Raw genomic sequence first — 26984 nt, forward strand, 5'->3', positions numbered from 1 at the left:
CCCCCCTTTCCCTCCCGCTGTGGCACTGAGAGCTGCACCCCTCAGCTGGGCCCCAGCGGAGGAGATGAAGCAGGGGCCGTGACACACAGCCAGGGGGCAAGGCTGTGTATATGTCACCGCCCCGCCCCCCTTTCTCTCCCTCCGTGGCGGCTGGGCTGAGTGTTGCGCACTCAGCCAGGCCGCCACAGGCAAGGAGGGGTGGAGCGGTGACGTACACAGCCAGAGGGCGGGGCCATGTACGTCACCACCCCCCATTTCCCTCTCCCGCCGGTGCTCGGCTGAGGGGCACAGTACTCAGCCCAGCCACCAGGGAGGGAGGGGAAGGGGGCGGGGGTGGGGCGGTGAAATACACAGCAAGGGGGCAGGGCCATGTATGTCACCGCCCCCCCCTTCTCCTCCCGCTGGCGCTCAACTGAGTGCTGCGCCCCTCATCTGGGCTCCTGGGGGAGCCAGCAACACAAGGAGCCGTTTAGGCTCCCCCGTGGCAGGAAGAGAAGGGGTGCGGGGCGGTGACATACACGGCCCCGCCCCCTGACCGTGTATGTCACAGCCCCGCCCACCTCCCTCGCGGCAGCCCAGCTGTGCAGGCAGCACTCAGCAGAGCACCACAGTGGGAGGGAAAGGGAAGGGGAAGGAGAAGGAGAAGGGGGACAGGGAGAGATGGAGGGAAGAGAGGCAGGAGGAGAAGAGAAAGGGAGAGTTAGAGGCAGGAGGGGGAGAAGAGAAAGAAAGAGATGGAGACAGAGGCAGGAGGCGGAGGAGAGCTGAAAGGGGGGAGGCAGTAGGAGGAGAGAGAGAAAGAGAGAGAGAGAAAGAGACACGGAGCGAGAGAACTCAGGAGAGAAGACCTGAAAATCCCATCTTATGACGGGCTAACTGGCTAGTCATATATATAGTAGCCCAGTGTCTATGAGTCTGTAACGCTGATGTACACGGACACGCCCCCTGGCCATGTACGTCACTGCCCCACCCCCCTTCCCCTCCCGCCATGGCGCTGAGTGCTGCGCCCCTCAGCTGGGCCGCCACGGGGGAGGGGAAAGGGGGGCAGTGACGTACACAGCCCCACCCCCTGGCCATGCACATCACTGCCCTGCCCCTCCTCAGGGGCAGCACTCAGCCGGGCGGGAGGGGAAGGGGGCAGGGTGGTGACATACACAGCAAGGGGGGCAGGGCTGTGTACGTCACCACCCCCCCTTCCCCTCCTGCTGTGGCGCTCAGCCGAGTGCTGCGCCCTTCAGCCGGGCCGCCGGGGGAGCCAGCAGTGCAAGGGGCTGTTTGGGTTCCCCTTCAGCGGGAAGGGAAGAGGAGGTGGGGCGGTGATGTACACGGCCCTACCCCCTGGCCGTGTACGTCACCGCCCCGCTCCCCTCCCTTGTGGCAGCCTGGCTGAGCAGGCAGCACTCAGCCGAGTGCCACGGAAGGGGAAGGAGAAAGGGAAGGGGGGCAGGGAGAGACGAAGGGGAGAGAGAGGCAGGAGGAGGAGAAGAGAAAGGGAGAATGAGAGTCAGGAGGGGAAGAAGAGAAAGAAAGACAGAGAGAGAGGCTGGAGGCGGAGGAGAGTTGAGAGAGAGAGAGAGAGAGAGAGAGAGAGAGAGAGAGAGAGAGAAAGAGAGACGGAGCGAGAGAGCTCAGGAAAGAAGACCTGAAAATCCCATCTTATGACGGGCTAATTGGCTAGTTTCAAAATAATTTCCTAGAGTAGACATGTCCTAAAATGTCTCAGTCATGTCTGGTGATTCCATGACCTCCCTCAAAGGCAGAGATAGTGTTGGGCAGATGTATGCATTTCCATGTTTGAGTTTTCCTTAAGTACAATCGTAACTCTGAATTGACTGAATTTTAGTGCTTGATTTGGGGATAAATTATAACATTTTTAAAATTTTACCCTTAAATTACTGGATGGCTCAACCTTACCTCTATTTTAAATGTAATTTTTTGCTCTTGTAATATACAGAATCAATCAGAAATCCATCCCCATAGTCTGAAATAGCAGTGGGCAAATTATTTGCAAAGGGACGTTACTTAAAGAAGAGAATTAAGCTCCTCTTTCTATTCAAGGTATCCACAGGCTAACTTTGGTTTTGCAGGACTGGCTGTGCATTGGAGCTATCTAGTGAATGGAGGATGTTCATAGATTTCTGCCCATGGCTACATGCACACGTTCCTGTACTGTTGTTGCTATTACCAATTTGTTAACCATAATGGGCGATTTGCTATCTAAAAATCACATAGCACTGTTGCTGTTGCCTGACTGAATGGCTCAACCTGTAAACAGCTGTCAGGATGGCTGTGCTGTCACTTCCAGCATGCACAAATGCAAGTGAACACAAACGCATGAGATTCCTCACAACACTCCTTTGTGGGAGCAGAAATACCCTTGTACAAATGTGGCAGATGGCAACAAAAGGAGACTCATGAATCCAGCCAAAGCACAATTGCATGTTTTATTCAAATGACGATGCATGAACACTCATGCACTCAGTGCCAAGCTCGGTGTGAAGCCCTTTTTTATACAATATCGTCTAGAGGAGATGCCAGGCCTGCAAGGTGCTAAATGCCCTCAATTCCCAATGGGCCACTGCGGGTCAGGCCCTCACAGGTCTGGTACAATGGAGGGATTTTGACTAACTGAGAAAGTGGCCAGCCTGCCTCAGGCAGAATATTCCAACAAGGGCTTCTCTGTGACAAAAGTAAACACATCAAGGGAAAAGCAAGAGCTGAGACTCCTAACTGCAAGAACAATAGAAGGTGACATGAAATCCTTCCTTCCTGAGTTCCTCAGCTCCTTGATGGTCATTGTACTCAGACACCTTTCTAGGAGACTGTGGCAGGGTAGCCCCGCCCCTCCCGGAAGCCGCCGGGACGCCGCGTTCGCGCGGAGGAGGGTCACTCCCCCACACGGCTGGCAGAGTCGTCTGTCTTCCCCGAGCGGGGGGGCTGGCGCACCGGCCGGGTGACGAGCCGGGGCCAGCAAGCAGCGACGTCAGAGGGCGGGGGAAGGAGGAGGCGGGGGAGGTGACGTCACAGGGAGGCCGGCCCGAGAGGGGGCCGGTGGATGACGAAGGGACTGACGTCATCTGCCTGCGACCGGCGGGTAATTCAAAAGGCTGCAACGACCCAGCAAGGGGGGAGGACGCCTAGGAGACGGACCTCCCCTGGGAGCGAACGCACGGACCCAGGTATTGGCGACCCTGGGCCGGACCAGGGCAGGAGCCTGGGGGCGGGATGTGCTGACGTGGGGGAAGAAGTGGCCCAGGTTGGGGACGTGGACCCGGAGAGCGGGGGAGTTTAGGGGTCTCAACCCCCTCAGCTAGGTGGGGAACCTTTCCCTTACCTTAGGGCCCTGGGTCGGGGTCCGGAGCGAGGGCGGGCCCGGACCCCCTTCCCCCAACCGCCGAGCGGAACAAAGCGAAACGGAGCACATTGAGTCGCGAACGACTGTGGAAACTGAGGGGGGCGTACGTAAGCCCCTCCGCACAAGGGGGAAACCCCTACACGTGGTGGAGAATGTGGGCACTGTAGACCCCGAAACAGGGGTCTGGAGAGGGGAAAAGAGTTAACAAGGTGGATTCCTAGGATACGATGGAGGCAAACAAAATCCTGGAGTGGTGGACGGAGACCCAAAAGGTGCAGCAGCAGCAACAGATGCAGGCACTGCAACAGCTCCTCAATCAGTTCCAGGAGCGTCAGGAGCAGATGGCGCGAGGAGCGCCGATGATGGTACCCGGGGCGGCCGCGGGGTCCGGAGGAGGAGAGGGGGTCGGCACCCAACTGCCCATACGGCTAACGAAATTGGGGCCGGAAGACGACCCCGAGGCATTCCTAGTGACGTTTGAGCGGGTGGCCACCGCCGCGAAATGGCCCCCAGAGCATTGGGCTACCCTCCTCGCGCCCTACTTGTCGGGGCGGGCCCAGCTGGCCTACCGGGGGATGTCTGCCAGCGATGCCTTATGTTATTTCAAAGTTAAAGAGGCAATTCTAGACCAACCAGGAGTGACTCCGGAGACCCACTGCCAGCGGTTCAGAGAGGCCAAGTATAACCCCCGCGAGCGACCACAGGCTGTGGCACAGCGGGTCAAGGAAGCGGGGACGAGATGGCTTGAGCCGGAGACTAAGACGGGGTCCCAGGTGGCCGACCTAGTGATCCTTGAACAATACATCCGTATCCTCCCCGCGGAAGGGCAGCAGTGGGTGCGACGGCACCTTCCGGAGACCTTAAATGAAGCAGTGACCCTTATGGAACACTACTTAGCCGCGGAGGGGCTGGAGGGGAAAGGAGCTGCGGGGCCTCCGAAAGAACCCCGAAGGAGTGAGGCCGAGGCGCTTAAGCCTGCGGGAGCCCAGCGTGCCGGGGAAGGAGCCGGGAGCTTCCTGGGCCCCCTTCCGACAAGGAGGCTGGCACCACGGTGGAACCGGCCAGTCGGTGAGGCCAAGATGGACCGGGCAACCGAGACGGGGCCGGGCACCCCTTCTCCTGAAGGGGTCCCGAAGGGGGTCTGTTATCAGTGCGGCCAGGAGGGCCACTACAAGAGGGACTGCACCCTGATGGACTGCACCTTTGGACAGAGGGGCGCTGGGGGCACGGCCAGGAGGGCAGCAAGCACAGCTCAGGTAATTAAACGGCTGTGGGTTAATGGGAACCCGGTGGAGGCCATACTCGACTCAGGGTGCGGAAACCATTGTCCGAAGGTACGTGATACATCCGGTGCGAGCCCGGGGCGCGCCCGTAGCCCTCCAGTGTGTCCACGGAGACATTCACTACTACCCCACGACCCGGGTACGGATAGGGGATGGGGAGTTGGAAAGGGAGTGCGTAGTCGCCGTCGGTCCTAAATTAGCATACCCCTTCCTGCTGGGACTGGACTGGCCCGGCCTGAAACGACTCCTGGGACAGTGGGATGGCGGGAGGACCCTCGGCCAGGGGACAGAAGCAGGGCATGGGACCCTAGTAGCCCAAGGAGAGCAGGATGGGGAGGGGGCCATGCCAGTGACGGCCCCATCGGTAGTGACGCCGGCCGCCACCCGCCTCGATGTAGAGGAAGGGGACTTCCTCACACAGCAACGCGAGGATCTCACCTTATGAGCAGCCTGGGAGCAGGTGCGCACCCCGAGTGAGCAGCCGGGAGGGGACCCGCCCAACCAGCCGGACGGACCCCGATTTGAGGTGAGAGACGACCGCCTGTATCGAGTGTCCCCAGGGGAACTGCCCGGGGAAGAACGATGGCAGCTGCTGGTCCCGAGGCCGTACTGGTGGAAGGTCCTGGAATTGGCCCATGAGCACCTGTGGGCCGGACACCTGGGCACGAAGAAAACCCAGCAGAAGGTACTCCAGAGATTCTATTGGCCCGGGGTGTACCAGGAAATTAAAAATTTCTGTAGCTCCTGCCCACAATGCCAAAGAACGTCCAGGACCCGGGTCCCGCCGGCTCCCCTGGTTCCCCTGCCCGTGGTGGGGACCCCCTTTGAGCGGGTGGCATTGGACCTGGTAGGACCGCTTGAGAAGTCAGGGCGCGGGCACAATTACATCCTGGTCATCGTGGACTATGCCACCCGTTGCCCCGAGGTGGTGCCCCTGAAAAGAGCCACGGCACCCGCCATAGCGGAGGCGTTAGTCAAGCTGTTCTCGTGGGTAGGGCTGCCCAGAGAGTTACTAACGGATCAGGGGACGAACTTAACTTCTAAGGTTATGACAGAACTGTGTAAGATCTTGCAGATTAGGAAGCTCCGGACGTCGGTACACCATCCCCAGACCGACGGCCTGGTAGAACAGTTCAACCGTACGCTGAAAGGGATGCTCCGGAAGTTCGCACAGGACGATCCCAGGGAATGGGATAAACTGCTTCCCGCACTGATGTTCGCCGTCAGAGAGGTACCGCAGGCATCGCTCGGGTATTCCCCCTTTGAATTGTTATACGGGCGGCGACCGTGGGGGATCTTGGACCTCGTAAAGGAGGGATGGGAAACGTCGGTCTCTCCCGCCTTGGGGGCCGCCCAGTATGTGCGGAAATTGAGAGGGACCCTACATGCCCTGGCGGGCTGGGCCGCGAGAATCTGGAAAAGGCGCAGGAAGGGCAGAAGGCCTATTACGATAAAAAGGCGCAGGTGAGAGAGTTCGAACCAGGCGAGCAAGTCCTACTGCTGCTGCCTAGTGGGGAGTTCAAGCTGTTAGCCCACTGGCAGGGACCCTTTCGGGTAATAAGGAAGCTCGGCCCGGTAGACGATGAGGTGCGGGTGGGTAGTAACCGGCGGGAAACTCAAATTTACCATGTAAACCTCTTGAAGAAGTGGCACCCGTGGGAGGCTCTCCTGATCGACCCTCGGGACACCGATATCGAGTTGGGTCCGTGGGGGGAGCCGGAGGTGAAGGTCGAGGGAATACGGATCGGGGAAGAGCTTCCCAGGCAGAAGCAAGAGCAACTGTACCACCTCCTCCACCGATTCAGGCCGGTATTAACCAGCCGTCCTGGACAGACCTCACTAGTACAGCACGAGATCGAAACGGAACCTGGCAAAGTGGTGAGAGATAACATGCGCCCCCTCCCCTGGAAGCTATGGGGTACAGTGAAAGAGGAACTCCAGGCCATGTTGGAGTGGGGGGTCATCCAAGAATCCCACAGCGAGTGGAGAAGCCCCATTGTGCTAGTACCCAAAGCAGACGGGTCAACGAGGTTCTGCATCGACTTCCGCAAAGTCACCGCGATCTCACGATTTGACGCATACCCCATGCCGCGTATAGACGAGCTACTGGGGCGCTTCGGGAGGGCGGCCTATTTGTCAACCCTCGATTTGACCAAAGGGTACTGGCAGATCCCGCTCTCGCCAGAGGCCCAGGCCAAGACAGCGTTCGCCACCCCCTTCGGGTTGTATCAATTTAAGAACATGCCGTTCGGGCTGCACGGGGCCGCTGCTACATTTGAAAGACTCATGAACCAGGTCTTAAGGGACCATCAGGACTATGCGGCAGCATACATCGACGATATCGTGATATTCAGCGAATCCTGGGAAAAACATTTAGACCACATTGCGAAGGTACTAGAGGCCCTGAGAGGAGCGGGACTCACGGCTAACCCAAAGAAATGCCAATTCGGGAGGGCCGAGGTGTCATATTTGGGGTACACAGTGGGGAGAGGGAAGCTCAAGCCCTTAGTGGACAAGGTCCAGGCTGTACGGGAACACCCTACCCCAACCACAAAGCGGAAAGTACGGCAGTTTTTGGGATTGGCGGGCTATTATAGACGGTTCATCCCTAACTTTTCTTCTTTAGCCGCGCCTCTTACAGATCTCACACGGAAAGGCCAACCCGAGAGGGTGAGGTGGACCCCAGCGTGTGACGACGCGTTTCAGGAGCTGAAAGATCGGTTGATCCGCGCCCCAGTGCTGGCACAGCCCGATTTTAACAAGCCATTCACCTTACAGACTGACACGTCGGAGGTGGGACTGGGGGCGGTACTGACGCAAGAGGAAGGGGGACAGAAGCACCCCATCCTCTATCTTAGTCGGAAACTTTTTCCCCGGGAGCGGGGATACGCGACAATTGAGAAGGAGGCATTGGCCCTCAAATGGGCTATTGACTCATTCAGATACTTTCTTCTAGGCGATAAATTTACGTTGGTGACGGACCATGCCCCATTGCAATGGATGCAACAGATGAAGGACACTAACCCACGGATTTTGCGATGGTACCTCAGCCTACAGCCATACCAGTTCCAAGTCACGCACCACCCAGGGGCCAACAACGGGAACGCAGACTGACTATCCCGTGTAGCAGAGACCCCGGGGACAGGGACGGCGAGTATGACGCCAGACTTAAGGGGGAAGGTGTGTGGCGGGGTAGCCCCGCCCCTCCCGGAAGCCGCCGGGACGCCGCGTTCGCGGGGAGGAGGGTCACTCCCCCACACGGCTGGCAGAGTCGTCTGTCTTCCCCGAGCGGGGGGGCCGGCGCACCAGCCGGGTGACGAGCCGGGTCCGGCAAGTGGCGACGTCAGAGGGCGGGGGAAGGAGGCAGCGGGAGAGGTGACGTCACAGGGAGGTCGGCCCGAGAGGGGGCCGGTGGATGACGAAGGGACTGACGTCATCTGCCTGCGATCGGCGGGTAATTCAAAAGGCTGTAACGACTCAGCAAGGGGGGAGGACGCCGAGGAGACGGACCTCCCCTGGGAGCGAACGCACGGACCCAGGTATTGGCGACCCTGGGCCGGACCAGGGCAGGAGCCTGGGGGCGGGACGTGCTGATGTGGGGGAAGAAGTGGCCCAGGGCGGGGACGTGGACCCCGAGAGCGGGGGAGTTTAGGGGTCTCAACCCCCTCCGCTAGGTGGGGAACCTTTCCCTTACCTTAGGGCCCTGGGTCGGGGTCCGGAGCGAGGGCGGGCCCGGACCCCCTTCCCCCAACCGCCGAGTGGAACAAAGCGAAACCGAGCACATTGAGTCGCAAACGACTGTGGAAACTGAGGGGGGCGGACGTAAGCCCCTCCGCACAAGGGGGAAACCCCTACAGAGACACCGATCCACATTGCATCCTCCAGTACATATTCATTTTTGTGTATTATAAGGAACCATGTTGGACAGAAGTGAAGCTAAGGTAGCTTAAGGCCAGAGATGGATATTTAACAGGGAGCTTTATAATGCACTGTCATTTTGTCTCCCAGGTCCCCAGTCCAAACAGGCATCATAATAAAATGCTGCTGGTTATATAGCACAGCAGCAAATGCAGAACCAGAAGCAGCTGGAGTAGTGCTGTAAGATGGCATCTGGAATTCATTAAAATCCCTCACGCCACCATGAAAGAAATAATAGTTCTATAGTAATAATAAAAGCACCCACAACTCTCCTCCCGAAAAAGGCTATTTCAAGCCACGCTAAATTATTTACATCATTTTATTAGCCTGCCGCCAATGTAACAAACCAGGAAAACACAGGGACAAACGCAGTTATTACAACCACGGCACTGAAGCTAAAATCTCTTTGCGTTTGGTGTCAACAAACCAACAGGAAAGGATTGGACACACAAATTAACACGGAAGGCTGCAAAAAATGCGGTGTATGAAATCAGATTTTGGAAGCATGAGATGATTTTTTAGCATTGTGCACACTGAATATTAACCAAAATCCCCAATATTTGTGGTGCCACCGCCTAGAACCCAAAAGCTCCCATAACCATCATTATCTCTGCTGATTTACACTGATAGAAATGTAGCCGTGTTAGTCTGGTGTAGCTGAAACAAAAAAACAGGGACTATGTAGCACTTTAAAGACTAACAAGATGGTTAATAGGTGATGAGTTTTCGTGGGCCAAACCCACTTTTTTTTTAATCTGAGGAAGTGAGTCTGGCCCACGAAAGCTCATCACCTATTAAACCATCTTGTTAAAGTGCTACATAGTCCTGTTTTTTAATTTCCACTGACACTTTGAAGTCTTGTGTTGCTGCCTTCTGACCTATGCAATCAATGTTTCAGGGTCTTCCATGGTTGTTTCCATTAGGATGAGAAATTGGTGAAACTAATGAGGTAATTCTTCCTTCCACAAAGCACTGAACACAAGTAGCAACCAACAGTAGGCAGTTTCCTGACTGTAATCCCCAGATTTGCCCATCCAACTAGCTCCATGCCCAAATAGCTTTATCCTTCTGCTTCCTCCCCAAGTCACATTGAGAGCCTTGTACTGGCATTCTTCACTGCCTCCAGCACTCAAGCTACAAACCAATATCCCAGCCCCCGCATTTGCAGCCATGAAAGTCCCTCATTCCACGGGGATTAGCTCTGACCTGCCACATGCCTCGGGTGCTAACCTCTATTGTTTGCATCTGTCTCCACCATGTGAAGGGGCTTGATTGTTCCTTCTGTTGAACCTGCTGGTGTTAACAAGGTCTGCAATTGCATTTGGAGCCAAGACTCCGTGGATGGGTGTCATTAGCACCTCTCATTGTAACACTTTTCATGTTACAGGGTAACCCTAACCTTTTAGTGCTGGTGAAAAGTGCAATGTTGACAGCCCTGATGACTGAACCTCTCTACAAGCAAAAAAATATCTATAGCCTGGACAAGAGTGGCAAGAGCTTTTCTAGTTGCCCGACAAACACATGATAATGCTGACAAGGGAAACAAAGTAAATGAGACCCAGAGGAGATCATGGGAGACAGGGTCCATGCAAAGGATATATATGATATAACCTTTGGCTGTGTCTGGACTGGCCAGTTTTTCCGGAAAATCAGCCGGTTTTCCGGAAAAACTTGCCAGCTGTCTACACTGGCTACTTGAATTTCCGCAAAAGCACTGACTTCCTACTGTAAGAAATCAGTGCTTCTTGCGGAAATACTATTCTGCTCCCGTTCAGGCAAAAGTCCTTTTGCACAAAACTTTTGCGCAAAAGGGCCAGTGTAGACAGCTCAGATTTGTTTTCCACAAAAAAGCCCCGATCGCAAAAATGGCGATCGGAGCTTTTTTGTGGAAAACTGTCTAGATTGGCACGGACGCTTTTCCGCAAAAAATGCTTTTGCGGGACAGCGTCCGTACCAATCTAGATGCTCTTTTCCGAAAATGCTTTTAATGGAAAACGTTTCCGTTAAAAGCATTTCCTGAAAATCATGCCAGTCTAGACGCAGCCATTGGGTTGGACCTTCGCAGAACTGCTCTCTGCTGCATGTTCCCTTACTGAAACTGAATATAACCAGATGTAACACCACTTGTTACAGCGCCAGGGAAGAGAGCGCCAACCAGTAGAGCAACCCAGCAGCACTGCTTTGCAGAAACACTGGGCCTCCACAGCTCAGCATCTGAAGACTCTAGGACAGGGGCCACTGACCCACAGAAAAATCATTCGGGAAGCCCCTGACTGAGAAGGAGAAAGACACCCCCCACATTCCGCTTGCACATCAGAGCCTGGGGGGGGGCCTTGGCTAGTAGATTGTGTGCTCCAGCCCTGAGGGTGGGTGGCAGGGGGACTGGAGCTTCAGTACGGGCTTCCCAACGCTGAGCCTCAGGGGCCAGATCCAGACAAGCCGGGGCCTCATCCAGCCCCTGGGCCTGAGGTTCCCTCCCTGCTCTAGGAGCACTCGATACAGTGTAGGGGTCTCTTGGGTTGCATGGGGAAGTCTCAGAATTGCTTCCAATCTCCAAGCTCCCTATCTGGAGAACTACGGTTGCTATCACCTGTGTGTGCATAGTCAATTCTATTGAAAGGGGGCATACAGAGAGAGGCCAATTATCTCAGATGCTACTTGCATTTTAGTGGGTGCTATTGGATGGACTTTCAGGAGTTAGTCAGTGATCCTAGGTGGGATTTCTCATCTTCCATCCTCTGAAGATGAAGAGAGCCTTTCTGTTGATGTTAGTGGGAGTTGCATCAGGCCTCCTCTCAGTGATACTAGAAAAAAGGTGTCACTACCATTAAAAGCAAGCCCTATCCACTTGAAACACCAAAATGAGACCCTGACCTCAACAGCTTACGCATGGACACCTACACATTCTCTGCGCTCAAATGGTTTCATTGCGGTTTGAAAACATCCATTGACTCTGCTGGCCTCTTTAGGTTTGGTTTCCCCTCAGCGGGTCTCAGCTGGCCTGTTGAGTTAGGGTCTCTCTCAGTTGGAAAAAACACCCACCTCCCACCCACTCCCAATACCAGAATGAGCTGTCGCCTAGAGTGGACTATGTAGATCTTCTAATCTGCCACTTCCTCTCTTTGTATGCAATGAGGTAGTAGTGACAGTTAATGCTGGCATTTATATTAGCCATCTGAGTTAGCACCCACTGATGAATGGGGACCTCTCACACCTAACATTTCATGCTCTCTGCAAACTCAGGCAGACATCACAGCATTACTTGACATGCAGGACTTGTCAATACACAGTTTTTTCACCAGCTTAACTGCATCAGAAATGTACAGTTTTGCTTAAATAAGTACAACAAACCAACACCTCCTCTGCACAATCAAATTGAGTTTCAAATATTTTCAACCACTTTAGCACAAGCTAATTATAAACTGACAACTAAACTAATTTAGGACCCTCTTATGCTAATTTAAGAGTATTCAGACAAAGGTACACCATTTTAACCATGTCACTGATGGTGGGTATGTCGACACTTCAAAGTTTTGGTAAAGTAGCCAGAACCAAAAGTCACCAACGCATGTTTAGACTGGCTCCCTCTGTCAACAGATCATGGTTACATTTTTAGCTCACTCGTCGACAGACTGACCTGTTCACAGTGGGTATTCATCCAACTTTGCCGGCACATCACCTTCCTTCACAGGGCACCGTAGGAACACTGAACGGAAAGCAGCGCATCTTGGGAACGTGCAAAACATCCCGTCCCACACTGTGTTGATTCCCGGGCTCCTAAGACAGGCCTCAGCAAAATATAGCCTGAGACACAGATTTGGCCCACCAAGCCATGGGATCCAGCCATCGGAGGCAGCAGAGAGCCCCAGGCAGGTTTCCCTGCTTGTTCCACAGCCCCACGTGCTATGCAGAAACAGAGCTGCCAGGCTCCGTTTCTGTTTCAAACCTGAAAGGGGGGGGGGAAGTTTCAGGAGCTGCTCCACCCTCAGCACAATCCCATTGTCCAGTTTCTGGCCATAAACCAGCCAATGGGTTTATTCCACTGCTTGGTGGAATAACAGACAGCGAAGAACCACACCCCCTCTCCTCAGTTATTCAGTGAAGCACAAGGCCAGGCAGGCTGGCTGGCTGGGAAATGTTTTAAACTCTTCAAGCCTTAGCTCTGCAGGCAGGCAGGCAGGCAGGCTTGGCTGCTGGCTGGTAAGTCTCCTGACTATAGCCTACCTTTGGCACCTCAGCCCCTTCCTGCCCCAACCCTCTGCCCCCCACTCAACATACCCAAACCTTCTGCCCCCCTCCTGCACTCCTACCCCCTCCCAGATCTGATACCCCAATCTCCTGCCTCAGATCACAATCCCCTTCTGCCATAGATCACATCCCAAACGCCTGCACCCCAGTCCCCTGCCCTAGGTCACAACCGCCTCTTCACCCAAACTCCCTCTCAGACTCCAATCTCCCTCCTACACCCCAGTCCCTTACCCCAATCTCCCCTCTGCACCCAACCTACATCCCAGACCCCACATATCCTCCATTAATATCATGGAAGACTGCGGCCCTCGACCACTTTCCAAAATCTTGGAGTGGCCCCCTGTCAAAAAATATTGCCCACCCCTGCTCTAGGAGCCTCCATTTCCTTTTGTGCCATTTGTAAACCTGCCAGACTTTGCTGTACACTGCAGCATGGTCTGTGAGAACACCGGCTCCAACAATTCAATCATGTACTGTGTTCAGTGTCCTTTAGCTTTGCTCTGCACTGCACTGTATTCCGCTCATCCCCTTTCTAACTCAAGGATCGAGAAATACGCCGTATGTCTCCCCGTTCCTACAGGACACTGGGAGCTGGGGCTGCACAGCCTCCTTTCCCCACATGCTGGTAAGATCCAAAAGCTCCACGATTGTCCAAACAGGAGAGAGTTTGGTGCAATAGCCAGCCATGACCAGCTGGGAGGACACCAAGAGGCACTCCATGCTGAGCCAGCTGGCAGGAAATGGAATTTACACTTCCCAGGGCTTGCAAAGGGGAAGGCCGGATTGCTATTTACCTGGCTGTGGGTCAGTGCAGTTCAAAGTGCTGCCCATAGTGGCTACTTGGGCATTATGGGAAACATCCTGCAGTTCAATAAAGGTGGGGAAAGAGCCTCCTGTGGTACACCGTGCATGACCTTTGACAGCAAATGAAAGGGGAAAGAAAAAAGTCCCTTGTGGAGATGGAAGTTGTTTGTCACCGAAAGTGAGTGTTTTTCGTGACTTTTGTTGAATTGCAGTGTGGACACAACTGGAATGCTGGCATCAAAAAGTGGAGAGGGAGGCTTGGTGGCAAAACTTGGCAGTGTAGATGGGTCCCTAGGTCAACGCCACTATGCGTCTAGACCAGGCTTCAGCAGGAAAGTAGTGATTCTGGAGAACAAGAAAGGCAGTTGGAGAGAGTCAGAGGTATGTGCACAGCTGCAAACCAGCTCAATTCAAACCCTACCCCCAACTAGCTTTTGCCTCAGCTGATCCAGGCAACTGTGGACATCTGGGCGATCTTGAGTCCTATGAACTCGCTGTTCCTGCTAGAGGTCGCCCCCATGTAGGGTCTCTAATAAGAGCAAAAGGCTTAGTTACCAACTCCACCTGAGGTTCATCTGGCCCAGAAACTGACGGGGGTGCAAACAGACTGACACCCCCCGTAACTTACAGTAGCCACAAGGATGAACTTATATGCAGCTGCTTCTGACCACAAGAGATAGTTCCCACACCTGAGACTACAAGGTGCTGGAGCCATGACCATTCTCCTGGACTGCACCCCCTGCGCCATGGAGCTATCAAGCAATTGAGCGCTGAACTGTCACACCCTTTCATGGCAGCTCAGGAATTCCTGTACACCAATGTGTCTACACTGGCCACATAACCCGTAATAGCTATGGAAATGAGAGAAGTCAGAATAGGGAAATGCGCGGGGGATTTAAATATCCCCCGCGGGATTTAAATAAACATGGCCGCCGCTTTTTTCCGGCTTGGGGAAAAGCCGGAAAAGAGCGTCCAGACTGGTGCGATCCTCCGGAATAAAGCCCTATTCTGGAGGATCTCTTATTCCTACTTGAGGTTCATCTGGCCCTACTTGCAACTAGGAATAAGAGATCCGCCGGAATAGGGCTTTATTCTGGAGGATCGCGCCAGTCTGGACGCTCTTTTCCGGCTTTTCCCCAAGCTGGAAAAAAGCGGCGGCCATGTTTATTTAAATCCCGCGGGGGATATTTAAATCCCCCGTGCATTTCCCTATTCTGACTTCTCTCATTTCCATAGCTATTACGGGTTATGTGGCCAGTGTAGACACAGCCCAAGTGTATTCTTAGTGACCATCTCCGCCGACCTCACAGCCCCCTTTGCTCCATTCAAAGAGAACAGAAAGGTAGGTCAGATAACTGGAGCCCAATAGCGACAAGGCTTATAGGGTTTGACCCATTGTACTGCATCTGAACTGAGCCTTCTCTGGGCCATCACCTTGTAGCATTAGCACTAACTCAACACTGACACACACCTATGGAGAATTCCGCAACCATTTCCTGATGAGCTTCTAAACACTAACTGGATTTAAAAAAAAAAAAAAAAGACTCGTTCTATTTTTAGAATGCATATTAATTACCCTCACGCAGGTGCAAAATCACCCCCGTTTATTATTATTTCTTTGACTCCTTAATGGCAGTTGTGAGCAAATAAATCCAGTTAATGCAATAAAAGGATTTATTGTCACCCAAATTTACGCCAGCAGTTTAATCATAACACCTTTTCATTTGACAGACTTTTTCGAGAACAGTTTGCCCCACAATTTGTCAGCAGGGAAATGGCCTTGGATAAATGCTAGGAGGAAATAAATGTTAATATGTGGCATAGTCTTTCATTCTTCTAATTGCCCAGGGAATTTAAAGGAGACAGACTTGTTTACTCAAAGTAGGAAGTATGCTACAATAAATTATCACCATTATAGGCCTAACTAAGTCCCTGACAGTGACAGAACGGGGCGGGAGGGAAAGAATGATGGAGTCTTGGAAATTTACATGCCAGTATATGGGTGTGTGAAGGCATGTATATCCATGTTAGAATAGCAGCAGTGAGATATTTGTATTCAGTATCCACATGGGACCCACATAAGACATTCCTTGCATTTAAAAGAGACATCCTCTTGCCTCCAAGTTGTTCCTTTAGGCAGAACAGTGGGAGAGCCTGTAATTTTAGCATCCCTCTCCCCATGTGCAAAAGGTTCCCTTGGCGGAATGGAGTTAACCTTTTCTGGGACTAAGTTCTCAGCCCAACTAGTTGGTAGCTGCAGTCTCTGATTTGGTTGTGCAGACTCTAACCCAACATGAAGCTCAGGCTCAGAGCCATGTAGTGCGGGAATCCCCTAAGATGGAGAGGAGTGATTTAGTTGGGATTGGCCCTGCCTTGGGCAGGGGGCTGGACTTGATAACCTCCTGAGGCTTCTTCCAGCTCTATGATTCTATGAGTGTCTTCAATACCCCTTCCCCAGAATCCTCATTCACCTCCCCAAATGAAGAGCTCACCATTCTCCCCCCCCCCCCCCAATCCCCTTCCAACTTCTTCCTATGTAAAGTAATAAAAATAAAAGGGAATGGCTGGGTTCAGGTTCCTTTGTACCATTGCTACTCCCAGATCAAGCATTTTGTCTGCTCCTTGGGAGATGCATCTTCTTCCAACCAGCTCCTGCTCAGGACCACTCCGAGCTGCATGGTTACATTGCTCAGTGCATGTCCTCAGATCTACTGGAGACAGTGCTACCAGGAGCTGCTGTCCATTCCGAGAGCCTGATTCTCGACAGCAACATATTTCCCGGAGATCAATACAATCCCAACTGGTTTTGCAAAACTTTATTTCCAGACCTAATGTCAGGCTGCCTACCTAATTCACAAGGAGCTGAACTGCTCTGGCAGTGGGTGGCAGACTCAAGTAGAAATATTGTGCCTGGGGTTCAAGGAAGTAAGTCCACCAATCAAAGACTTGCAAGGCAAAGTGTGTGTTAGAGATGGACCTGAACGGAAACCTGGGACATGAAAACCCTGCTAGTCTGGGGAAAGTTGCAGTCTGAAATCAAACTCTTCCGCTCAAGGAATGCTCCCTGCAAGACTAATGATACAAAAGTGCTATTTATGCCTTAGCCCCGGTCACGTGACTGGGGTCTGGCTTATAAAGGTCAGCAGCCTTGACACGTGACTTCAGTAGCTACTATCAATTGCTCACATAGCTATAAATGTCTAATATAGACAGCCAGCTTTGACAGGTTAGCTGCCCCTTGGACTCAGCATTGTTATCTGGTACACAGAGGCATACAGATATCAATTATTAGCAAGCCAGCAGAGAGGTGCGTGAAGGTGGCATGAGCAACAGACCCTGATCCCAGCCATTCCCTTCCCCAGGCAGATACATCACACTTCTTCCTCGCTCCTCTGGTTTTTTCTTTTCACAGAGTTGCCCAATAAGGGCCTGGCCTGCCCTTGAAACTGGATATGCCTATTGCCATAACAGGATGCTGGTGCTGCAAAAAAGACAATGTTTCTCTTTTCTTTTTAATTCCTTTATTTTCTTTTCCCATTTTTGTCATTTCCTTGCATCCCTCTCTCTACAAAGGGAGTCTCCTTTTTCTCCGAAACAAATTGCCTGCAGCTTGCTTTCCCATACATCACAGAGCATGGACTGGGCCTTATCAACATGGCTCTGCTTTTCTCATCTATTACTCGGTTTGTTTGCACTTTTATCCCATCGTCCTTGCACAGGGGAGAAAACATCCATCATCTGCACATCTGCCACCTGTCACGGGGCTGTCAACCCTCTGACAGCCAACATGACAAAACTGTTGTAACATCGCGTTGGTGCTTGGGCTCCAAGTTAGAGATTAAACGGCACAGGGAAAAAAAAGGTAGAAATAGATGGAGCTGTGGCCAGGAGAAACATTAGCCCCTGTTGGGGGAGAAGAGAGCCGAAAGTGGCAAACAATTAACATGAGTGGTTAGTGTAATTGAGAAGTGCCTGCATGGTCTTACTTTAGAAGAACTTGCCATTGGAGAGTGTCTGAGCAGGGCGGGCTCTGCTGTGGATTATCATTTGACCCAGCTGGATGTTACTGAAGCAAATAGCTTTGGAGCAGATTCTGCCACTCTTCGTTGCAGGGAGTAGCTTTACTCCTCAGCTAGGTTGAAATCAATGGGACTACTTGAAGAGTAAGGACCTACTACTCAGTGATGGCCAAATGTGGCCCTCAAAAAATGAGGAGTAATGTTAGTTCGAACTAAGGGGGTTGGTTCGAACTAATGCGTCCCGGCGTGCACTTCCTGGTTCGAATCAGCTGTGATTTGAACTAGCGCGCCTGCGAAATCATGCTAATGAAGCGCGGGATATTTAAATCCCCACTTTATTAGCAATTTTGAATGCCTGTATTTCCATCCCTAGATCGAACTAGGGTGCAAGTGTAGACATACCCTATGGGAGTAATAAGAAGAGCTATAGAAAGCCTCGTGCTTCAGGATAAAAGATGCTCACTGGTTGGGCCCAGCAGAATATCCCCTCGAAACCTAAAAAAAGGTGTTGGACATTTTGATGTATGTACAATAATATATATGGAACCCTTCTGCCAGGCAGTGCTAGCAGCAGCCTGAGCCAAGTTCAATATTATGGGGTTCCTCTCCATCCATCCAACACAGAACTGGCTCAAACCCACCCAGTAGCCTGGGAAATTCAACATCCCAGGCACCTTTGGGAGGCAATGCTTCCCCACCCGCAAGCACAGAGTCTGAGTGTAGAAAATAAATCTTTAATAAAAGAAGAGGGAAGTAATGTGGCATTAATTTGGGAAAACACCAGAGTTCATAACCAAATCCATGAGTAACAGTCCCACCCCAAGTAGTTTGGGCAGTGTCCTTTTCCTCTTAGGCTCTTAGTCCAGCAATGTAAATGTCCCCTTCGCATGCCAACCATTCTGTGCGCGCACACACACACACACACACACACACAATTGCGGGAGGTCAGGGCAAACCCAGTGTTCACAGGCGCATCTTCAGAGTTCACCTCCCATCTTGGGCGGGGAGGCATAAAAGGCATCTTACCGACTCCATTGGTCACCTGCCACCCACCTGCTCGCTGTTCAATGGAGCTGCTCTGCTGGCCATTTGTTGCCCCTCACTGCTACCGCTTTGCTGGCCATTCATTGCACCTCTCCATCACTGGCCTGCTGGTCTCTCATTGTGCCTCTGTCATCTCTCTGCTGGCTGCTCATCATTCTACTGCCACTCTGCTGGCTGCTCATCACATCTTCCACTGGCTTGTGGAGGATTTGGCTCTGGGCAAAACCTAAGGTACGTCTAGGCTACAAGCCTCTTTCGAAAGAGGCTTTTTCGAAAGTATCTTTAGAAAAAGCCTCTTTTGAAAGAAAGCGTCTAGACTGCAACCTCTTCTTTTGAAAAAGTGAGCCGCTTTTTTGAAAGAGAGCGGCCAGGCAGTCTGGCTGCTCTCTTTCAAAAAAAGCCCTGTTTGCATTCAAGAACAACTTTTTTCGAAAGAGCACTTTCGAAAAAAGGCGTTCTTCCTCATGAAATGAGGAGTACCACTGTCGAAAGAAAAGCTGCGTTCTTTTGATTTAATTTCAAAAGAACGCAGCTGTAGTCTAGACGCAGGTGACGTTTTTTTTAAAAAAAAGCACAGTCCAGCCACAAGAAATTCCAACATCCACTGGAGTAAATTTAAAAATGATAAAAGAGACTCCTTATGGAGTCTGTTCTAGTTCTATCATTGGAACAGGGAGAAGAAACAAGTTGAACCAGTCTTGCAGCTTGCACCTGGAGGACATGCAGCCTACTGATTCAGAGTCCTGCCCTCCAATTAATTTCACAGGGCTTTGTCAGGGAAACCCTGTCTATCTGAGGTTCTTTTCACTGGCAGTCTCTCTCCTTTGAACTGAGTTAAACACAGTCTGACTTTTCTGCATTCACACAATAACTGCAAGCATTGGTAATCATAGCTCACAAATCCTGCATTTAGTGTTAACACAGTTTGTCACACCCCAACAGCCAAATTGTAACAGTTGAATATCTAGCAGGCCTAAGCAAACAGAGTGAACTGTATTTACATGCATACTCCCAGAATGTCATGCTTTAAACTGAGAATTTTTCCCTCTTTTGTGCGAGGTTAAGCACAGACTTTCTTCTTCTGTATTTTCCCAATAATTACAGACCTTGAAATTAGCATTAACACAATTCATGACCTAACACCAGCCAAGTTGTTTACAGAGAGCAACACACCCTGGTAACAGCCAAATATTTAACACATCTAAGAGAAGCAGGGGCAAACTATTTACATAAACACACCCAGGATTTCTTTCCCATTCCAGCTGGCTGTAATGGAAGCATTGATCCAGACCCTGCTTACACATACACCTACCTCTGAGGTACCCATCACTAATGAGCATAAGAGACAAAATAGCAAGTCAAATTAATCATTGTTCTACTCCAAAGGTGCAAACCTTGGATCCATTTGGGACCAGGAGGGACACGCGATCTGAGAGAGAAATTTTCCAGATGACATTTCTGGAAGCAGCAACTGGTTTTAGGTGACCAGCTAGAACCAGTCAGTGTCTGATTTTACAGAGCCCTGAGTATGCTCAGTTCCCAGCGGGGCCAGTGCAGGTGCACAGCACCTCTGAAAATCAGGCCAACAGCATCTCAAGTTGGACAGTCAGAAATGTAGGCATGCAATATAGTGAGCTGCTTCTCAAACTCTTTGTAAAGGGTATAACCTCATTCCTGCCCAACTGACCCTCTGTCTACCAATCTGGTAGAGCGGGGTGCTCACTGATGCAATAAAAGGACTTTACATTTCTAATAAAACATTGCCATTCAGGGGTTGTGACTTTGCAACCCTTCCACACCCTGAACAGCACGCACTTCTCATTGGTTTCGTTTCAGTGGGACTCCCTCCCAAAAGGCAGTTACAGAAGCAGGCCTTATGTGGCCCATGCTTTGTGACATATGATAGAGTTGCTATTACTCTCCTTTTTTAAACCACCCAAATTGAACTCTATTGTGAGTCTGCAAACATAAGGGTGAGTCAGGATATACACGCAAAATAGCCCAATTTGGGCAAAGAAGTTTCTAGATTGTAATAGTAGCAAATTATGCTCATATTAGCTCCTTCTATTGCATCCTTCATGGCGAGGGGTGTCTGTGTAGTACCCAATCAGGTCCACTGACAGAGGGAAGCAAAGAAGGAAATTGCTCTGGGACCTGGAGATTCAAAGGGGCCCAAAGCCCCCAACCTCCGCTGCTGCTACTGAGGTAGTGGCTGGAGCCCTTGGGCTCTGTGAATTGCCTCTAGAGCTTAGAAGTGCTGCTCCATGCAACTCTGAGGCCTGGGGATGGGATCACACCACAGTCTGGGTGGCGCTAAGGCTCCACCCAACATGCCCTCAGCCCCGCCCCATAAGGGGGCACAGAATCAGGCCCCTCCACACACACCTTGCCTCAGAACTCCGCAGTCCAATCCCTCCTCATAGAATTTTACTTTTCCATTTTCAGATAAATCCAGAAAACAGCAACAAATATTGATAAGAAGGGCTTTACAAAAGTAAAAGCAGTCCTCATTCATTGTCAAACTCTTACTCTAGCTCTGTTTGGATTAAGATTTGGGTAGAAGTACTAGGGTACTCTTAGGCTATGTCTACACAGCTTCCCTTTTCCGCAAAAGCCTATGCAAATGAAGTGAGGATTAGCATATTGCTGGTCTTCATTTGCATAATTAGGAGCCGTTTTTGCATTAAAAGGCGCCGTCTACACAGCACCTTTTTGCACAAAAACCTCCTCTTGTGCAAGAGCCGTTCTTCCTGAAAAAATTAGGAAGAACGGCTCTTGCTCAAAAACCTCTTGCGCAAAAATGGCTCCTAATTAATTATGCAAATGAAGTATGGCAATATGCTAACCACGCTTCATTTGCGTAGGCTTTTGCCTTATTTCACCCACCAAAAAATCATGTTTCCCAATCATTACAAAAAATAAATAAAAACTTACCACCTAGAGAAGATATCCAAAGTGCATTTCAAAGCAAAATACTATCATTAAGAGTTCACGTAATCCTAGCTATTGTAATACTACATGGAGATAAATGGTAACTCTTACTCTATCTAGCCTGTTCTTGGTCCATGCTTTAACTTTTTCATTTCAACCTGTTGCTTTCACAGAACCATGTTCCCTTTACCTTGAAAAGCAAAAAATAGGGCAAATTGTATATATAGTAGCCCATTGTCTGAGTCTGTAACGCTGACGTACACAGACACGCCCCCGGCCGTGTACGTCAGTGCCCCACCCCCCTTCCCCTCCCTCCATGGCGATTCGGCCAGCCCCATGGCCCCCCGGACATGCCCCCCCACCAGCGCTGCTTCCCTCCCCCCTTCCTCCCCTCCAGCCCCACAGTCCCCAATCCCCCCCCAGCACTGCTTCCCACCCCCCTTCTGGTCAGCACCGCCCCCTTCCCCTCCCTGCATGGTGCCCGCCCCCCTTCCCCTCCCTCCATGGCACACTGTGGCACTCCTGCCGGGCCCAGCTGAGCCACTTGCCGCCACTTGCTCCCCTGCCGGGGCCCAGCTGAGCGGTGCTCAGGTGGGCTCAGCAGGAGCACCGCTCAGCTGGGCCCGAGGCAGCAAGTGGCCGTTTGGGGTCCATGCTCCTCACGCGTGGGGAGCATGGACCCAAAAGGCCGCTTGTCACCGCTTGCTCCCCCGCCGGGGCCCAGCGGGAGCATTGCTCAGCTGAGTAACCCAGCACGCCATGGAGGGAGGGGAAGGGGGCGGTGCGCCACGCAGGGAGGGGAACGGGGTGGGGCTGGCCAGAAGGGGGGTGGGAAGCAGAGCTGGGGAGGGATCGGGGGCTGTGGGGCAATAGGGGAGGATGCAGGGGCCTGGAGGAAGAGGGGAGGGAAGCAGCGCTGGCGGGGAGTGTCCGTGGGGCTGGGGGAAGCAGAGCTGGGGGGGAATTGGGGGCTGTGGGGCTGGACAGGAAGAGGGGGCAGGAAGCAGACCTGGTGAGGGAGGGGGGGTACCGCGCGGACCCCAAACGGCTGTTTGCCACCACTTACTCCCCAGCGGGAGCGCCACTCAGCTGGGACCGGGGCGGCAAGTGGGGGGGGGGCGGATCAGGGGCCATGGGGCTGGACAGGAGGAGGGGGGCAGGAAGCAGACCTGGCCGGGGGAGGTGCAGCCACTGGCCACAGACGAACCCCAAATGGCCGTTTGCCGCCTCTTGCTCCCCGGCCGCGGCCCAGATGAGTGGCGCTGGTGCCCAGCTGAGCCCCGGTGGGACAGGAAGTGGGGCGGGGCAGTGATGTACACGGCTAGGGGGCGGGGCCATGCACGTCACTGCCCCCTTCCCCTTCCGCTGTGGCACTCAGCTGAGTGCTGCGCCCCTCAGCCAGGCCGCCAGGGGAGCCAGCAGCACAAGGGGCTGTTTGGGCTCCCCCCGGGTGGGAGGGGAAGGAAGGGTGGTGACGTACACGGCCGCACCCCCTGGCCATGTACGTCACCACCCCGCCACCCTACCACAAGGCAGCCGGGCTGAGCAGGCAGCATTCAGCCAAGCGCCACAGCGGGAGGAAAGGGGAAGAGGAGAGAGAGGCAAGAGGAGAAGAGGAAGAAAGAGACGGAGAGAGAGGCAGGAGGCGGAGGAGAGCTGGGGGGGACAGTAGGAGGAGAGAGAGAAAGAGAGCCGGAGCGAGAGAGCTCAGGAAAGACGACCTGAAAATCCCAACTTATGACTGGCTAATTGTCCAGCATATGGAAAGTAGACTTCTCTTGGTGGATAATAGGTGTCTGAGTCAATTGATGAAATCATAGAATCATAAAACACTAGAACTGGAAGGGACCTTGAGAGGTCATTGAGTCCAGTCCCCTGCCCTCACAGCAGGACCAAGCAATATCTAGACCATCCCTGACAGGTGTCTGTCTAACCTGCTCTTAAATATTTCCAATGATGGAGATTCCACAACCCCCTAGGCAACTTATTCCAGTGTTTGACTACCCTGACAGCCAGGAACTTTTTCCTAATGTCCAACCTAAACCTCCCTTGCTGCAGTTTAAGCCCGTTGCTTTTTGTTCTAATGTTCTGTCCCTTCATTGTGGCAGGTCCTGGTTCAAATAAGGAAGAATCCCAAGCACTGTTACAAGCTGAGGACCAACTGGCTAAGCAACAGTTCTGCAGAAAAGGACCTGGGGGTTACAGTGGATGAGAAGCTGGATATGAGTCAACAGTGTGACCTTGTAGCCAAGAATGCTAATGGCATATTGGGGTGCATTAGGAGGAGCATTGCCAGCAGATCTAGAGAAGTGATTATTCCCCTTTAATACGGCATTGATGAGGCCACATCTGGAGTATTGCATCCAGTCCTGGGTCCTGCATTACAGAAAGGATGTTGACACACTGGAAAAAGTCCAGCAAAGGGCAACAACAATCATTAGGGGGCTGGAGCACACGATGTTCAAGGAGTGTCTGAGGGATTTGAGCTTATTTATTCTACAGAAGAGAAGAGTGTGGGGGGGGGGGGGGGAGGATTTGATAGCAGCCTTTAACTACCTGAAGGGGGATTCCAAAGAGGATGGAGAGAGGCTATTCTCAGTGGTAACAGATGACAGAGCAAGGAGCAATGGTCTCAAGTTGTAGTGGAGGGAGGTCCAGGTTGGATATTAGGAAAAACTATTGCACTAGGAGGGTGGTGAAGCACTAGAATGGGTTCCCTATGGAGGTGGTGGAATCCCCATCCCTAGATGTTTTTAAGTCCTGGTTTGGCAAAGACCTGGCTGGGATGATTTAGTTGGGGTTGGTCCTGCTTTGGTCACTTCCAACCCTAGGATTCTATTATTCTATTATTCTAAATCCAGCCCAGCTGCAAGCACTGGTCTGCTGGTCTCTGTTTTATTCATTTCCACCTGGAAATTGTGTGTGGTTAGAGGTCTCATAAGAGCCGAATAGCAGTAACTCAGAAAAGCGTTTGCAGAGACTAGGATGGAAAAGAAGCAGAATTTTGCCTGCTGTGTGCTCACTGTAGTCAGGTACCAGTAGGTCCTCACTTTCGTGAGAACCAAATTCATCCAGTTGTTTGTTACATGTATAAGAGTAAGGAGTGATAACAATTTCCCTGGCTTTATTTTCTTTGAATTGGGCCCACGACCATCCACAATTTGACCAGAGTACTCCCTGACACTTCGGCTCCAAAGGAAATAAGGACTATTATGGTTAAGAAAGCATGGAAAATCTTGTACGTTCCTTTCTCCCAACTACTTTAGTGCTTCTGCTAAATAAAAATCCATTTTTATTCTTAAGGGAGCTGAGCAGAGAGATGTTGTTTTACGTCCCAGTTTTTGCCAGTGATGATGTATGTCCCTTTTACAAACTTATCTCTGGATTTTTGCTCAGTTTATAAGCTAGGGGCAATCTTTCTTTCCTAAAGCCTCCTTCTCTCACAGTCTAGAGGAACCTTGAGATTTCCTGCTGGTGATTTAAAGGGCTATAACACTCGCAGGCTAGATTTGTTTTAGTGTCCATAAAACTCAAAAATTTCATAAAACAATTGGTGAAAATAAAATTACCAAAAAATGATGTACTGCCAGCAGACTGTATAATAGTTACGGGGAAATGGAGAATATGATTCACTGGGGTATAAAAATGACAATGTATTTATTGCAGCGCAGTGACAAGAAACTAATTTGTCCCTTTTACTTTTCAGACAGAGCTAGAATTCCGATTTTTCTCTTTTTTGCTTTAGCAGTGACAGGATAGCGCTCTATGGGCTACACACATTCTTCTCAAGGGGCAGCTATACATTTGCTTTTCCCTACTTGCAACTTACTGTATCTCTGCAAATAGAGCTGGCTAGGGCATTTGTCGTTTTTACAGAGCTCTGCAATTCCAGTGCTGCATGAATATTAACTCACTGACAAACAAGCGTGGCTAAAATAAGAGCCCACCCAAAGATCAATCTATTTTGACATTTGAAACAAAATGTGATTAATTCTCTGCTAGCTCGTTATTTTTCACATTGACTTGATCTCTGCACTTACAGGTCCTGGAGAGGGCCGGTGTTTGCAGAGACTTTTCCTGGGAGAACATTCCAGCCTTTATTCTTCAGGAGACTTGGAAAAAGCAAAACATCTGTAACAGCAAGAGAGTTTGTAAAGCAAGAGATCTGGACAGCTGAGAAGAGGCCTTCACTGTACTTCAGATGTGCAAAACTCAGGCTATGTCTACACTACAGAGTTTTTTCTGGAAAACAGCCATTTTTCAAAAACAAACTACACTTACGTCCACACTGCAATTGCATTCTTTCGGGAAAAAAAAAACGAAAGAATGGGGGGGGGGGGGGGGTTTCCAACATTGGTAATCCTCTTTCGATGAGGAAGAAGCCTTTTTCCAAAAGAGCTCTTTCAGAGAAAGGCGTGTGTGGACTGGAAAGAGGGAGATCTTTTGAAAGAAGAGGAAAGAGGAAAAAGAACATGGGTGCAGCACTTACTTGGTTCAGCTCCCCTAAGTGACTCACACGCCACTCTGGCAGCAACTCCTAGGAAGGGGGACCAAAGAGTATCTATGTGCTACTGCCCACAGGCACCGCCCCCGCAGCTTCCATTGGCCCTCCCCTTCACACCCATGAAGAGGAGTTCATGTGGACTCATCGCATCAGCTTGCACCCTAGGGAAGCAAATAAAAATCCCTGACAAAATAAATTGGATCTCTGTGCTGCTTGGCCTTTGTGAGGACAAGATGTCCAACTATAAGCAAGGGGACCTCAGCTGTTTAGCCCTAGAAGTCATATAGAGCTTGCATATTACTGTAGCTTCTGTTACAGTTTGGAACCTAAGACTGTCACTCATTAATGTGTGCATGTTTACCTGCGTCAGCCTTCTAAATAACACTCATTTCTTTCTCTTAGTTAGTAAATCTTTAGTTAATTATAAGATTGGCTACAAACATCTTTGGTGTAAGACCTAAAGAGTAGGGCTCTGAGTCTCTACCGGAGGTCACGGATTGTGCTGCTTGGTGTATGTCTATGAATATAACTCTGTCATGCACCTATTAATTTTGCAGAGCTTACTGTACATGCATTTATGATTATTACACTATTTGTTGCTGATCCTGTGGGTTATGTATCACAGTTAACACTTTAGCAGTGACAATAAAGTGGAGCCTCAAAGATACGTACACTACAGTTACAGACTTACTGGTCAAGCGGACACCCTGTGGAACTGGAAATGATCAATCAGGCAGCAGTGCAGAGGACCAAAAAAAGCACAGCAAGTACTGTACTGCCTCCAGGCTTTCACCCAGGGGCTCAGAGTTTCTGCTATGAGGAGTTGGGGCTGCAGTCGCAGGGGACAGGGGCCCTCACGGCTTCTGATCTTCAGGAGC

This window comes from Pelodiscus sinensis, chromosome 17, assembly GCF_052426305.1.
Source record: "Pelodiscus sinensis isolate ZL-2025 chromosome 17, ASM5242630v1, whole genome shotgun sequence".
NCBI classification, from domain to species: domain Eukaryota; kingdom Metazoa; phylum Chordata; order Testudines; family Trionychidae; genus Pelodiscus; species Pelodiscus sinensis.